Genomic DNA, 13,000 nt, shown 5'->3' on the forward strand with positions numbered 1-13,000 from the left:
GAGGCATACGACCAAACGGGCCCCCTCATTTGTTTTCCCTCGACCCCTTCTGCTTTATTTAAATAGGTCGGAACCTTTGGGTTCTTAAAATGGCGCCCGCCACCCCCATCTCCAGGGAGATATAATCCCCAGTCCTAACACGGCGAGAGTGTCACGAAAAACGGACTGAGGAAAGGAGACACGTACCGGAGGGGTGACAATGGGTTCAAGCTCCAACGAGCTCGCCGACACGGGCCTCCGAGCAGCTGAGCACCAGTGGCGGCTGCTCGGTCGGAGGACCAAACCGCGAAGCCGCTAGCACTACTGCGCAACGAGGGCGAACAAAGGAGACAGCAAACTTTATACTGCCCGGGAACGAGGCTGAAGGACCCGGATGGAAACGGAGCTTAGAATTTGAAACGCAAAGGGAGGGGGGAAGTAGTTCCCAGTCTCCCCATTGGCTGCCTCCTCTGTCACTCACTCTTCTCTCCTCCCTTTTTCCCGGGCCCTCCGTGTTGGGTCGGCGGACCTTTCTAACCGTTTTCCCTACCCCCACCCGTTCTTTACAAACGCGCTTTTTTTGCTTTGCTCTAAAATGGTGCACAGGCTTCATTTAATAAAGAACTGAAATTATTGAGCGCCTAGTGGGCCGGGCACGATGCAAAACTTTACTTTTACTTTTCCATTAACTCTTCTAATTGTCAAAATGTGATAAGGGAAGATACTCCTACTATACCAATTTTGCAGGAACGGAAAACAAAGAAGTTTTGGCAATATAATATATTTTCAAAAATTGTCTTTAACAAGTGTTTTTAGTGGGTGTGGGCATTTCTAATAAATACATGTAAATTTCAGATGAGTAAAAAACATACAAAACAGCATGCAGATAGTTAATTCACATAGAACAATTACTGAGCACCTTGTAAATAGTGGGCTCTGGGCTAGGCCAGGAAGATAAAACCCCAGGAAAAGACAAGAGTCAGGCCTGTGGGTAAGGGTGCCGGATTTAAGAAATGAAAATACGAGGCCGGGCGCGGTGGCTCACGCCTGTAATCCCAGCACTTTGTGAGGCCGAGGCCGGTGGATCACGAGGTCAGGAGATGGAGACCATCCTGGCTAACACGGTGAAACCCCGTCTCTTTTTAAAAATAAAGAAATTGGCCGGGCGCGATGGCTCAAGCCTGTAATCCCAGCACTTTGGGAGGCCGAGACGGGCGGATCACGAGGTCAGGAGATCGAGACCATCGTGGCTAACACGATGAAACCCCGTCTCTACTTAAAAAAACTACAAAAAACTAGCCGGGCGAGGTGGCGGGTGCCTGTTCCCAGCTACTCGGGAGGCTGAGGCAGGAGAATGGCGTGAACCCGGGAGGCGGAGCTTGCAGTGAGCTGAGATCCGGCCACTGCACTCCAGCCCGGGCAAGAGAGCGAGACTCCGTCTCAAAAAAAATAAAATAAAATAAAAATAAAAATACAAGAAATTACCCAGGCGTGGTGGCACGCGCCTGTAGTCGCAGCTACTCAGGAGGCTGAGGCAGGAGAATCGCTTGAAACTGGGAGGCGGAGGTTACAGTGAGCCAAGACTGCGCCACCGCACTCCAGCCTGGGCAGGCGACAGAGCGAGACTCCGTCTCAAAGGAAAAAGAAAATGCGGGACGCTAATTTATTGTACGAAGCTGTTAAAAATAAATAAATAAAAATATGGAACGCGGCCGGGCGCGGTGGCTCACGCCTGTAATCCCAGCACTTTGGGAGGTCGAAGTGGGCAGATTGACTGAGCTCAGGGGTTTGAGACCAGCCTGTGCAACATGGTGAAACCCCGTCTCTACTAAAATAAAAATTAAAAAATTAGCCGGGCGTGGTGGCGTGTGCCTGTAGCCCCAGCTACTCGGGAGGCTGAGGCAGGAGAATTGCTTGAACCCGGGAGGTGGCGGTTGCAGTGAGCCGAGATTATGCCACTGCACTCCAGCCTGGCAACAGAGCAAGACTCCGTCTAAAAAGAAAACAAAAATGTGACGCCCAGTTAAGTTTAAATTTCAGATAACAAATACTTTTTTTAGTATATTATGTCCCAAATCTCATATTTTAAAAATTCACTGTTTATCGGAAATTCAAATTTGACTGAGCATTCTATATTTCATCTGCCCATCCTACTTGTTAGGGGGAAACTACAAAATTTTTTAACTTAATTTTTGTGTTAAAGAAAGAAATTGAATACAATTAACAAAAGAATGTCATGTTGTGATTAACGCCAGGGAGGAAATAAACTAGTTGCTTTGATGGACAATATTAGGGAGAACAAATTTGATTAAAACATCAGGGAAGGTCTATGTGAAGAGGTGACTTTGGAGATCAGAACTGAAGGAAGAGAAGAAACTAGCTATGGGAACAGCTGAGGGAAAAGCCTTCAGGAAAAGAAGAGAATACTAAGCACAAAGTAGAGAAGAAGAGCTTGGCATATATCAAGGGACAGAAAGAGGGCCAGGTGACAAGAATTCGAGGGGCATGAAATGAGGGAGCCAAGATTGGCAGGACCTTTGAGCCCATTAAATGACTGTAGGGGTTAAGTGTGGGGAAAAAGACACTAATAGGGCTGTGGGAGCAGACCAGAAAGAGAGGATGGTGGCTTGAATTAGGGTGGTGGCAGTGGACACGGGGAGGAAAGAACAATTGTTAGATGACTATGTCTAACAATTAATGGTGTTATGGTCTAAATGTTTGTGTCATCCCCCAAATTCATATGTTGAAATCCTAATACCCAAGGTGATGGCATTAGGAGATGGGGATTTGGGGAGAAGATTAGGTCACAAGGGCGGGGTCCTCATGAATGGGATTAACACTTTTATAAAAGAGGCCCCTGCCCACCAATGTGAGAACACAGTGAGAAGGTACCACTTACATGAACCAGAAAACTGGTGGGGGTGGGCCCTCACCAGACACTGAATATGCCGGCATCTTGATCTTGGACTTACCAGCCTACAAAAATGTGAGAAATAAATTTCTGTTGTTTATAAGCCAGCCAGTTTATGGTATTTTGTTATAGTAGCAGGAATGGACTAAGACAGATGGGAAAGGGGTGGGGAAGAATTGCGGAAACAGAAAATCATTATGGATGACTCCAAGTATCTGGTATTAGTGGGACAGATGGTAACAGTCATTTACGAAAATGGTTTCAGAGGAGCAAGTTTGGGATATAGGGGCAGAAAAATCTGAAGCTCAGAGCATAGATCTGTGCTAAATTATCATCTCAGAGATGTAATAAAAGCCATCAGAATGTATGAAACCACCAAACAAGAAAGTACAATGGGAAAAGAAGGCCCAAGATCACATAATAAGAGCTATTAAAAAAAATATGTGGAGACAAAACAACTGGGAGGAAATATGCCAAAATGTTACCAGTTTATCTTGGAGTGGTAGAATTTATGGACAATTTTCACTTTTCTTCTTCTTTTTTTTTTTTTTTTTTTGAGACGGAGTCTCGCTCTGTCGCCCAGGCTGGAGTGCAGTGGCCGGATCTCAGCTCACTGCAAGCTCCGCCTCCCGGGTTCACGCCATTCTCCTGCCTCAGCCTCCCGAGTAGCTGGGACTACAGGCGCCCACCACCTCGCCCGGCTAGTTTTTTTTTTGTATTTTTTTAGTACAGACGGGGTTTCACCGTGTTAGCCAGGATGGTCTCGATCTCCCGACCTCGTGATCCGCCCGTCTCGGCCTCCCAAAGTGCTGGGATTACAGGCTTGAGCCACCGCGCCCGGCCTTCTTTTTTTTTTTTGAGAAGGAGTTTCGCTCTCGTTGCCCAGGCAAGAGTGCACTGGCGCCATCTTGGCTCACTGCAAACTCCGCCTACCCGGTTCAAGTGAGTCTCCTGTCTCTGCCTCCTGAGTAGCTGGGATTACAAGCATGCGCCACCATGCCCAGCTAATTTTGTATTTTTAGTAGAGACAGGGTTTCACCATATTGGCCAGGCTGGTCTCAAACTCCTGACCTCAGATGATCTGCCCGCCACGGACTCCCAAAGTGCTGGGATTACAGGCATGAGCCACCGTGCCAGCCCTTTTCTTCTTCATAGTTACAATTACCTGCCCATGGTGAATTTTGATATATGCCAGGCAGGTTGTAGTAAATAATACTCAGGTCATGGGTAAAAGCCCCCAAGAAGCTTCGAAACCAGCTCTGAATTATTAACATTAATAGGGGGAGTAATGCCCAGTAGGACGAGAATATTTGTTCTTGTTTTTTTTTTCCCCCAGCCAAATAATAAAAAGTAAATCAAAAGGCATGTTCATTTGCCTTTTGAATGAGTTATGTAAATTATCGAGTCTGGAGCCATTTGAGAATTGGCAAAAATGACTTAAACACCAGGCTCAGCAAGCAGAACCTGTACCCCCAGAGGGAGCCAGGATAAATCCCTCACCCTGTGGAAGCAGGCACTCTCTTTCTCTGTCTCAAATCCAAACAGAGACTACAGGACTCTCCTGTAGGCTCTGAGTGTAAATCAGGTCTCCTCTAGTCTTGGGCAGAATGGGGCAGGCTCGACAATAGATAACCCTGTCCTCTTGGGTCTCAAAAAGGAAATGTGCATCCCGGTAGACCAGCTCACTTTGGCCTCTGCAGTTCACACCCAGGAATGTGGGGGAGGAGAAGTAGCATGCTGGTGGTGTTGGGTGCAAACACCACTTCCAAGGACCAAAAGCGAGTGGGTGGGGTAGGGATGGCTAAGTTAAAGGAATTGTAGGAGGGGATCAGTTGGCCATGTCGTCCAGTAGGGACAGAGAGGAAAAAGAAGAAGCTTGAGGGGGAAGCAGAGTGCTACTGACTAGATCCGAAGGGCATTAGAGAGGGGAGCCTTCTTTTTTTTTTTTTTTTTTTTTTTTTTATTTGAGACAGTATTTCGCTCTTTTGACCAGGCTGGAGTGAAGTGGTGCCATCTCGGCTCACCGCAACCTCCGCACCCCAGGTTCAAGTGATTCTCCTGTCTCGGCCTCCCAAGTAGCTGGGATTACAGGTGTCCATCACCATGCCCAGCTGATTTTTGTACTTTTAGTAGAGATGGGGTTTCACCATGTTGGCCAGGCTGGTCTTGAACTCCTGACCTCAGGTAATCCACCCGCCTCGGCCTCCCGAAGTGCTGGGACTACAGATGTGAGCCACTGAGCCCGGCCGAGAGGGGAGCCTTTTTAAGAGGTGGAGTATGGTAATCAGATTTCATCTTAATGAGATTACTGTGGTTGCAGTCTGGAGACTGTATTGGGGGAGGGAGAGACAGGAAGCAAGGAGACAAATCAGAAGGGTATTGCTGATGTAATGCAGGAGAGGGGGACGTGGGCGTGCTGAGTGTGAGGGACTCTGGCCAACAGGCAGTTGGATAAGCAGGTCTCACACTGCCCAAAAGTAATTTCCGAATCCCATCCCTCCTCCTCATGGATCTTCTAGATTTTTCTCTTTGCCTCTTTCTATTTACTCTTTTATATTGTCATTAAATGTAGTTGCATTTTTTTTCTTTGCTATAATCTTTCCTTTGCCTTATTGTTTTGTCTTCAGATGCCATCTCAGTGATCGACAGATACACTGAGTCAAACGATATTACTTCACTACTGGGTAACCTTGGAATATAATCAGTGCTAAATAAATGGCTGAATTGACTTGCAATCTCTTCTTATTCTTCATGGCACTCAGCATGAGATGGGTGCATAGGAAGTTTTGATTATGATTTTATTTGATTTGATTTTTGAGATGGAGTCTCACCCTGTTGCCCAGGCTGGAGTGCAGTGGTGCAATCTCAGCTCACTGCAACCCCCACCTCCTGGGTTCAAGCGATTCTCCTGCCTCGGCCTCCTGAGTAGTTGGGATTACAGGTGTGCATCACGTCTGGCTAATTTTTTTTTTTTTTTTTTTTTTTGAGACGGAGTCTCGCTCTGTCACCCAGGCTGGAGTGCAGTGGCCGGATCTCAGCTCACTGCAAGCTCCGCCTCCTGGGTTTACGCCATTCTCCTGCCTCAGCCTCCCGAGTAGCTGGGACTACAGGAGCCCGCCACCTCGCCCGGCTAGTTTTTTGTATTTTTTAGTAGAGACGGGGTTTCACTGTGTTAGCCAGGATGGTCTCGATCTCCTGACCTCGTGATCCGCCCGTCTCGGCCTCCCAAAGTGCTGGGATTACAGGCTTCAGCCACCGCGCCCGGCCCTGGCTAATTTTTTGTATTTTTAGTAGAGATGGGGTTTCACCCTGTTGGCCAAGCTGATCTCAAACTCCTGACCTCAGGTGATTCACCCACCTCGGCCTCCCAAAGTGCTGGGATTATAGCCGTGAGCCCCTGCACCTGACCGGAAGTATTTAATAAATAACTGGTGGCCTTGTCTTAAATCCCGGTTTAAATACAAGGGGCTCATATTTTATATTAAAAAAGGAATAACAATATGCAAACCCATACTTTTAAAAGTTGCAACCAACTAAATTTAAGAAATAACTCTTCAGGCCAGGCACAGTGGCTCACCCCTGTAATCCCAGCACTTTGGGAGGCTGAGGCAGGCGGATCACAAGGTCAGGAGATCAAGACCATCCTGGCTAACACGGTGAAACCCTGTCTCTACTAAAAATACAAAAAATTAGCTGGGCATGGTGGCGGGTGCCTGTAGTCCCAGCTACTCAGGAGGCTGAGGCAGGAGAATGGCAGGAACCCAGGAGGCAGAGCTTGCAGTGAGCCGAGATCGCCACTGCAACACAGCCTGGGCGACAGAGCGAGACTCCATCTCAAAAAAAAAAAAAAAGAAAAGAAAAGAAAGAAAGAAAAAGAAATAAACTTTCAGTCATCAAACTGGGAATCACTCTGGGATGAGTAAACTGAAGTTCTCCTGTCAGGCTTGCATTTTTACAGGAAGGGCATTTGTAATGTCACTCTGTTTCCAGTTATGCTCGTTCTCCAAACTACAGAAAGATAACCCTGCCACATGTTTAAAAAAAAAAAAAAAGAAAAGAAAAAAAAGTCTGTTATCTAGAGCAAAGCAGGAAGGAAGAAGGGAAGGAAGAAGTAGATGTGATTAAAAATTGGGAAACTTTCCAAACCACTTTAAGTAGCCGCCATCCAGAAGATAGCCTACTTAGCTTAGCTACAAAGAGCAAGAAATGAAAACTTTTTAACCAACATATGGCTCTGGTATCTATATTGGAACTGACTAAATAAAGATAAAATTCTACTGTATCTTTCTCCACAATGGAGACGATGCATTTTAACCAAACTTCATATCCAATTAAAAGGAACCAAAGTATGCCTTAAGAAACATTTGGGCCAGGCATGGTGCCTCATGCCCGTAATCCCAGCACTTTGGGAGGGCAAGGCAGGTGGATTGCTTGAGGTCAGGAGTTTGAGACCAGCCTGGCCAATATGGTGAAATCCCCACTAAAAATACACAAATTAGCTGGGGGTGGTGGCATGCCCCTGTAGTCTCAACTACTTGGGAGGCTGAGGCATGAGAATCACCTGAACCCAGGAGGCAGAGGTTGCAGTCAGCCGAGATCGTGCCACTGCACTCCAGCCTGGGTGACAGGGCAAGACTCTGTCTAGAAAAAAAAAAAAAAAAACAGGTGTGGTGGCTCACGCCTGTAATCCCAGCACTTCAGGAGGCCGAGGCGGGCAGATCGCCTGAGGTCAGGAGTTCAAGACCAGCCTGACCAACGTGGAGAAACCCCATCTCTACTAAAATTACAAAATTAGCCGGTCACGGTGGCGCATGATGAAATTCCAGCTACTCGGGAGGCTGAGGCAGGAGAATCGCTTGAACCCAGGAGGCAGAGGTTGTGGTGAGCCAAGATTGTGCCACTGCAGTCCAGCCTGGGCAACAAGAGCAAAACACCGTCTCAAAAATAAAAAAATTTAAAAATTAAAAATAAAATAAATAAAAAATTAAAAAAGAAAAAAAATTTAAAAAATAAAAAAGAAAAAAGAAACATTTGGTGGGGAGGGGGTGTGATGAATTTTTTAATAAATTGTGTCAAGACAATTAGCCATTTGAAGGGAAAAAAAATCTGGATCCATGCCACACTTTTTACTCCAAAATAAATTTCAGCTCAAAGATTTAAATGTAAACACTAAAACCATTGAAGACTAGAAAAAAATGGGTAGATGCTTTTATAATCTTGTCATGAAGACGATTTATACATTTATTCATTCTTTTAGCACTTTTTTTTTTTTTTTTTTTTGAGGTGGAGTCTCGCTCTGTCGCCCAGGCTGGAGTGCAGTGGCGCGATCTCGGCTCACTGCAAGCTCCGCCTCCCGGGTTCCCGCCATTCTCCTGCCTCAGCCTCCCGAGTAGCTGGGACTACAGGCGCCGCCACCACGCCCGGCTAATTTTTTTGTATTTTTAGTGGAGACGGGGTTTCATTGTGTTAGCCAGGATGGTCTCGATCTCCTGACCTCGTGATCCGCCCGTCTCGGCCTCCCAAAGTGCTGGGATTACAGGCTTGAGCCACCGCGCCCGGCCAAGCACATATTTTTTCAATGCCTACTATGTGCCAGCACTGTTTTAGGTGCTGGGAATACATCAGTGAACAAAAAGACAACAGTCCCTGCTTGCCTGGTGCAAACATTTTATTGAAGGGGTGCTATGGTTTAAATATTTGTATGCTCCCCAGATTAATATATTGTTTTTGTTTTTTTTGTTTTTGTTTTTTTTGTTGTTGTTGTTTTGTTTTTTGAGACGGAGTCTCGCTCTGTCGCCCAGGCTGGAGTGCAGTGGCCAGATCTCAGCTCACTGCAAGCTCCGCCTCCCGGGTTCCCGCCATTCTCCTGCCTCAGCCTCCGGAGTAGCTGGGACCACAGGCGCCGCCACCTCGCCCGGCTAATTTTTTGTGTTTTTAGTAGAGACGGGGTTTCGCCGTGTTAGCCAGGATGGTCTCGATCTCCTGACCTTGTGATCCGCCCGTCTCGGCCTCCCAAAGTGCTGGGATTACAGGCTTGAGCCACCGCGCCCGGCCTTTTTTGTTTTTTTTTTGAGACAGAGTCTCGGTTTGTCGTCCAGGCTGAAGTGCAATGGTGTGATCTTGGCTCACTGCAACCTCTGCCTCCCGGCTTCAAGCGACTCCCCTGCCTCAGCCTCCCGAGTAGTTGGAATTACAGGCATGAACCACCACACCCAGCGATTTTTTGTGTTTTTAGTAGCGATGGGGTTTTACCATATTGGCCAGGCTGTTCTCTCGAACTCCTGTCCTCAGGTGATCCACCCGCCTCAGCCTCCCAACGTGCTGGGATTACAGGCATGAGCCACCACGCCCAGACTCTTCATCGTTTTTTGTTTGTTTTTGTTTTTGTTTTCTAAGAGACTGGGTCTCACTCTGTCGCTCAGGCTGGAGTGCGGTGGTGTGATCCTAGCTCACTGCGGCCTCCAACTTCTGGGCTCAAGAGATCTTCCTGCCTCAGCCTCTGGAATAGCTGGGGCTACAGGCACTGATCACTACACCCAGCTAAAATTCACATATTGAACTCCTAACCTCCACGGTGATGGTATTAGGATGTGGGGCCTTTGGGAAGTGATTAGGTCAGGAGGACAGGTGGAGCCATCATGAATGGGATTAGTGCCTTTATGTAAAAGACCCCAGAGTGACCCTCACCCCTTTCTCCTTGTGAGTACACAGGGAGAAGTCAGCAGTCAGCAACTGTTCCTTGGCGAACAGGTATATACAAACCTACCCCCAAAACCTGAGCGGGGTGAGAGGCCAAAGAAAGGGCAAATCCAGGCCGGGCGCGGTGGCTCACGCCTGTATTCCCAGCACTTTGGGAGGCCAAGGTGGGCAGATCACGATGTCAGGAGTTCGAGACCATCCTGGCTAACATGGTGAAACCCCATCTCTACTAAAAATACAAAAAAAAAAGTAGCCAGGTGTGGTGGTGGGTGCCTGTAGTCCCAGCTACTTGGGAGGCTGAGGCTGAGCTCGCGCCACTGCACTCCAGCATGGGTGACAGAGCGAGACTCCGTCTCAAAAAAAAAAAAGAAAAGAAATGGCAAATCCAGTTTGTCAGAAAGAAAATATTTAGGACGGGCGTGGTGGCTGACACCTGTAATCCCAGCACTTTGGGAAGCTGAGGCGGGCAGATCACCTGAGGTTGGGAGTTCGAGACCGGCCTGGCTAACATGGTGAAACCCTGTCTATACTAAAAGTAAAAAATTAGCTGGGCATGGTGGTGTGCACCTGTAATCCCAGCTACTCAGGAGGCTGAGGTGAGAGAATCGCTTGAACCTGGGAGGTGGAGGTTGCGGTGAGCCAGGATCACGCCACTGCAATCCAGCCTGGGTGACAAAGTGAGAATCCATCTCCAAAAAAAAAAGCAACAAAGAAAGAAAACATTTAATAGGGATTTACAAACAAAAGCAATGCTTATGGCAGCCACCAGATGGTGGATCCATGCACCCGCCCTCCAGAAAATATCCTTATTAAGCAAGCTTTTAGGGTAAAACAGGTGCAACTGGTTACGTCTCAGACTGTCTTGCCAAAACTCATGACCGCTGGGGAAATTAGATAAGCGTCTTTATGAGGAGTTATTTATGCTTCAGGCATTGTTCTAAGACCTTGCTGCAGAACAACACTTTGGTATGCAGGAGTCAAACATCAAGTCGTTAAAAAAAAAAAAAAAAAAATAGTCGCATGGTGGTTTCACTTCAAGATGGCATCACTCTTGCCATGCAACAGGCTCTTTTCCTAAAGCAACCCAGAAGAGGGTCCTCACCAGAACCCAGCCATGCAGGCACTCCGATCTTGGGCTTCTAGCCTCCAGAAATGTGAGAATTAACTTTTTTTTTCTTTTTTTTTTTTTATTGAGACAGAGCTTTGTTCTTGTTGCCCAGGCTGGAGTGCAGTGGCGCCATCTCGGCTCACTGCAACCTCCGCCTCCCGGGTTCAAGCAATTCTCCTGCCTCAGCCTCCCAAGTAGCTGGGATTACAGGCATGTGCCAGCACGCCCGGCTGATTTTGTATTTTTAGTAGAGACGGGGTTTCTCCATGTTGGTCAGGCTGGTCTCCAGCTCCAGACCTCAGCTGATCCGCCCACCTCGGCCTCCCAAAGTGCTGGGATTACAGGTGTCAGCCACCACGCCCAGCCAATAAGTAACTTTTTATTGACCCAGTCTATGGCAATTCGTTATAGCAGCCTGAATGGACTGAGAGAGGATATATAATATAAACAACAAGCCAAATAAATAAATAAATTAGAAGTATGTTTAAATGTGGAAAGTGCTATGAAAGAAATAGAGCATAGCGGCGTTGGGGAGGTGGGGTCAGGGTGCAGGGCAGTAAGAAGTACGAGTGGAAGAGTGCAAATTTGAAATGGTTGGCCTCACTAAGTGACATTGGGCTGGGTGCAGTGGCTCACGCTTGTAATCCCAGCACTTTGGGAGGCCAAGGTGGGCGGATCACTTGAGGCCAGGAGTTTCAGACCAGCCTGGCTAAAATGGCAAAACCCCATCTCTACTAAAAATACAAAAATTAGCTGGGCATGGTGGTTGACGCCTGTAATCCTAGCTACTCGGGAAACTGAGGTAGGAGAATCACTTGAACCCAGGAGGCAGAGGCTTCAGTGAGCTGAGATCGCACCACTGCACTCCAGCCTGGGCGACAGTGGGAGACTTTGTCTCAAAAAACCCACACACAAGGCTGGGCGCGGTGGCTCACACCTCTAATCCCAGCATTTTGGGAGACCAAGGTGAGCTGATCACGAGGTCAGGAGATTGGGGCCATCCTGACTAACATGGTGAAACCCCGTCTCTTTTTTTGTATTGTAAAATACAAAAAAAAAAAAAAACATTGCCAGGTGTGGTGGCACGTGCCTGTAGTCCCAGCTACTCGGGAGGCTGAGGCAGGAGAATCTCTTGAATCCAGGAGGCAGAGGCTGCAGTGAGCCGAGATTGTGCCACAGCACCCCAGCCTGGGTGACACAGCGAGACTCCATCTCAAAAAAGTAAAAAAAAAAAAAAAAAAAAAAAAGTCACACACACTTAAAAGAGGTGACATTGAAGCAAACACAAAGGAGGAAGTAGACACGTGGATATCCAGGAGAAGAGCATGCTGGGAAGACAAATATACCTACCATGTTCTAAGAACAGTAAGGAGGTCAGTATGGCTAAAACAGAGTGGGAGAATACAAGAGTAGTAGGAGATGAGACTGATAAGTAGCCGAGGAGCCAAATCATGTAGGTTCATGTAGGCCATGGTAGACTTTGGCTTTTACTGCATGTGAAATGGGAAGTCGCTGGAGGGCTTAGAGCAGAAGAGTGATGTATCTTACTTACATCACAACAGGATCACAATCACATTGGCTGCTGTGTTGAGAATACACTGTAGGGAGCAAGGGTGAAAGCAGGGAGACCAGTTAGGAAACTTTTATAAATAGTGCCTTGGATCACAGTGGTAGCAGTGGAGGTGGTAAGAAGTTATTGGCTTCTGAATATATTTTGAAGGTAGAACCAAAAGGATTTCCTTACATGAAATCCAGATGGCATGAAAGAAAAGATTGACTCATTTGACAAGAAAAGCATTCATTCATTCTCAAACTGCTTTGATGGTTCATTCTTCTGTAGTGGATCTTTAAATGTTAGAGTTTCCCCAGCTTTATCACTAGACCCTCTTGTCTTTTCATTCTGTCCTTACTCCTTAAGCAATTTCATTCATACCCAGGGTGTTAATTACAGTAAATATCCCTAAGACTCTCAGATTTATATTTCTATGCCAAATCTTAGTCTTGAGCTCCCCAACTTGCATATCCAACTTCCCACTTGACATTATCACTTGGCTGCCTTAAATTCATTCACTCATTCCCTTAATGAATATTTATTGAGTACCAAATATGTGTTAAGCACTATAGTATGGGCTGGTATACAATGGTGAATTAATAAAACAGACTTGGCCCCCTGCTCTCATGAAGCTTCCAGTCTAGTGAGGATGGGGGTCAGGGGTGGCAAGAAAATAAACAAGAAAACAAACAAAAAGTAAAAGTTGCTATAGAAAAACAAGTTGCAGTAATACAGAATAAAAAGTATGTAT

General features: G+C 46.8%; 1 protein-coding gene across 7 annotated transcripts in view; it reads right to left on the reverse strand.

Annotated features, from left to right (window-relative positions):
• Positions 1–315, reverse strand: part of RBMX (RNA binding motif protein X-linked) — a 96,898-nt gene extending 96,583 nt beyond the window's left edge. For all 7 annotated transcript variants that reach the window (XR_012429912.1, XR_012429911.1, XR_012429915.1 and 4 more), the window contains exon 1: positions 187–315. The gene's annotated coding sequence lies outside the window, so the exon portion shown is untranslated. The remainder of the gene's footprint in view (positions 1–186) is intronic.
• Between the last annotated feature and the right edge of the window lie 12,685 nt (positions 316–13,000).

This window comes from Macaca fascicularis, chromosome X, assembly GCF_037993035.2.
Source record: "Macaca fascicularis isolate 582-1 chromosome X, T2T-MFA8v1.1".
Taxonomy (NCBI): Eukaryota; Metazoa; Chordata; class Mammalia; order Primates; family Cercopithecidae; genus Macaca; species Macaca fascicularis.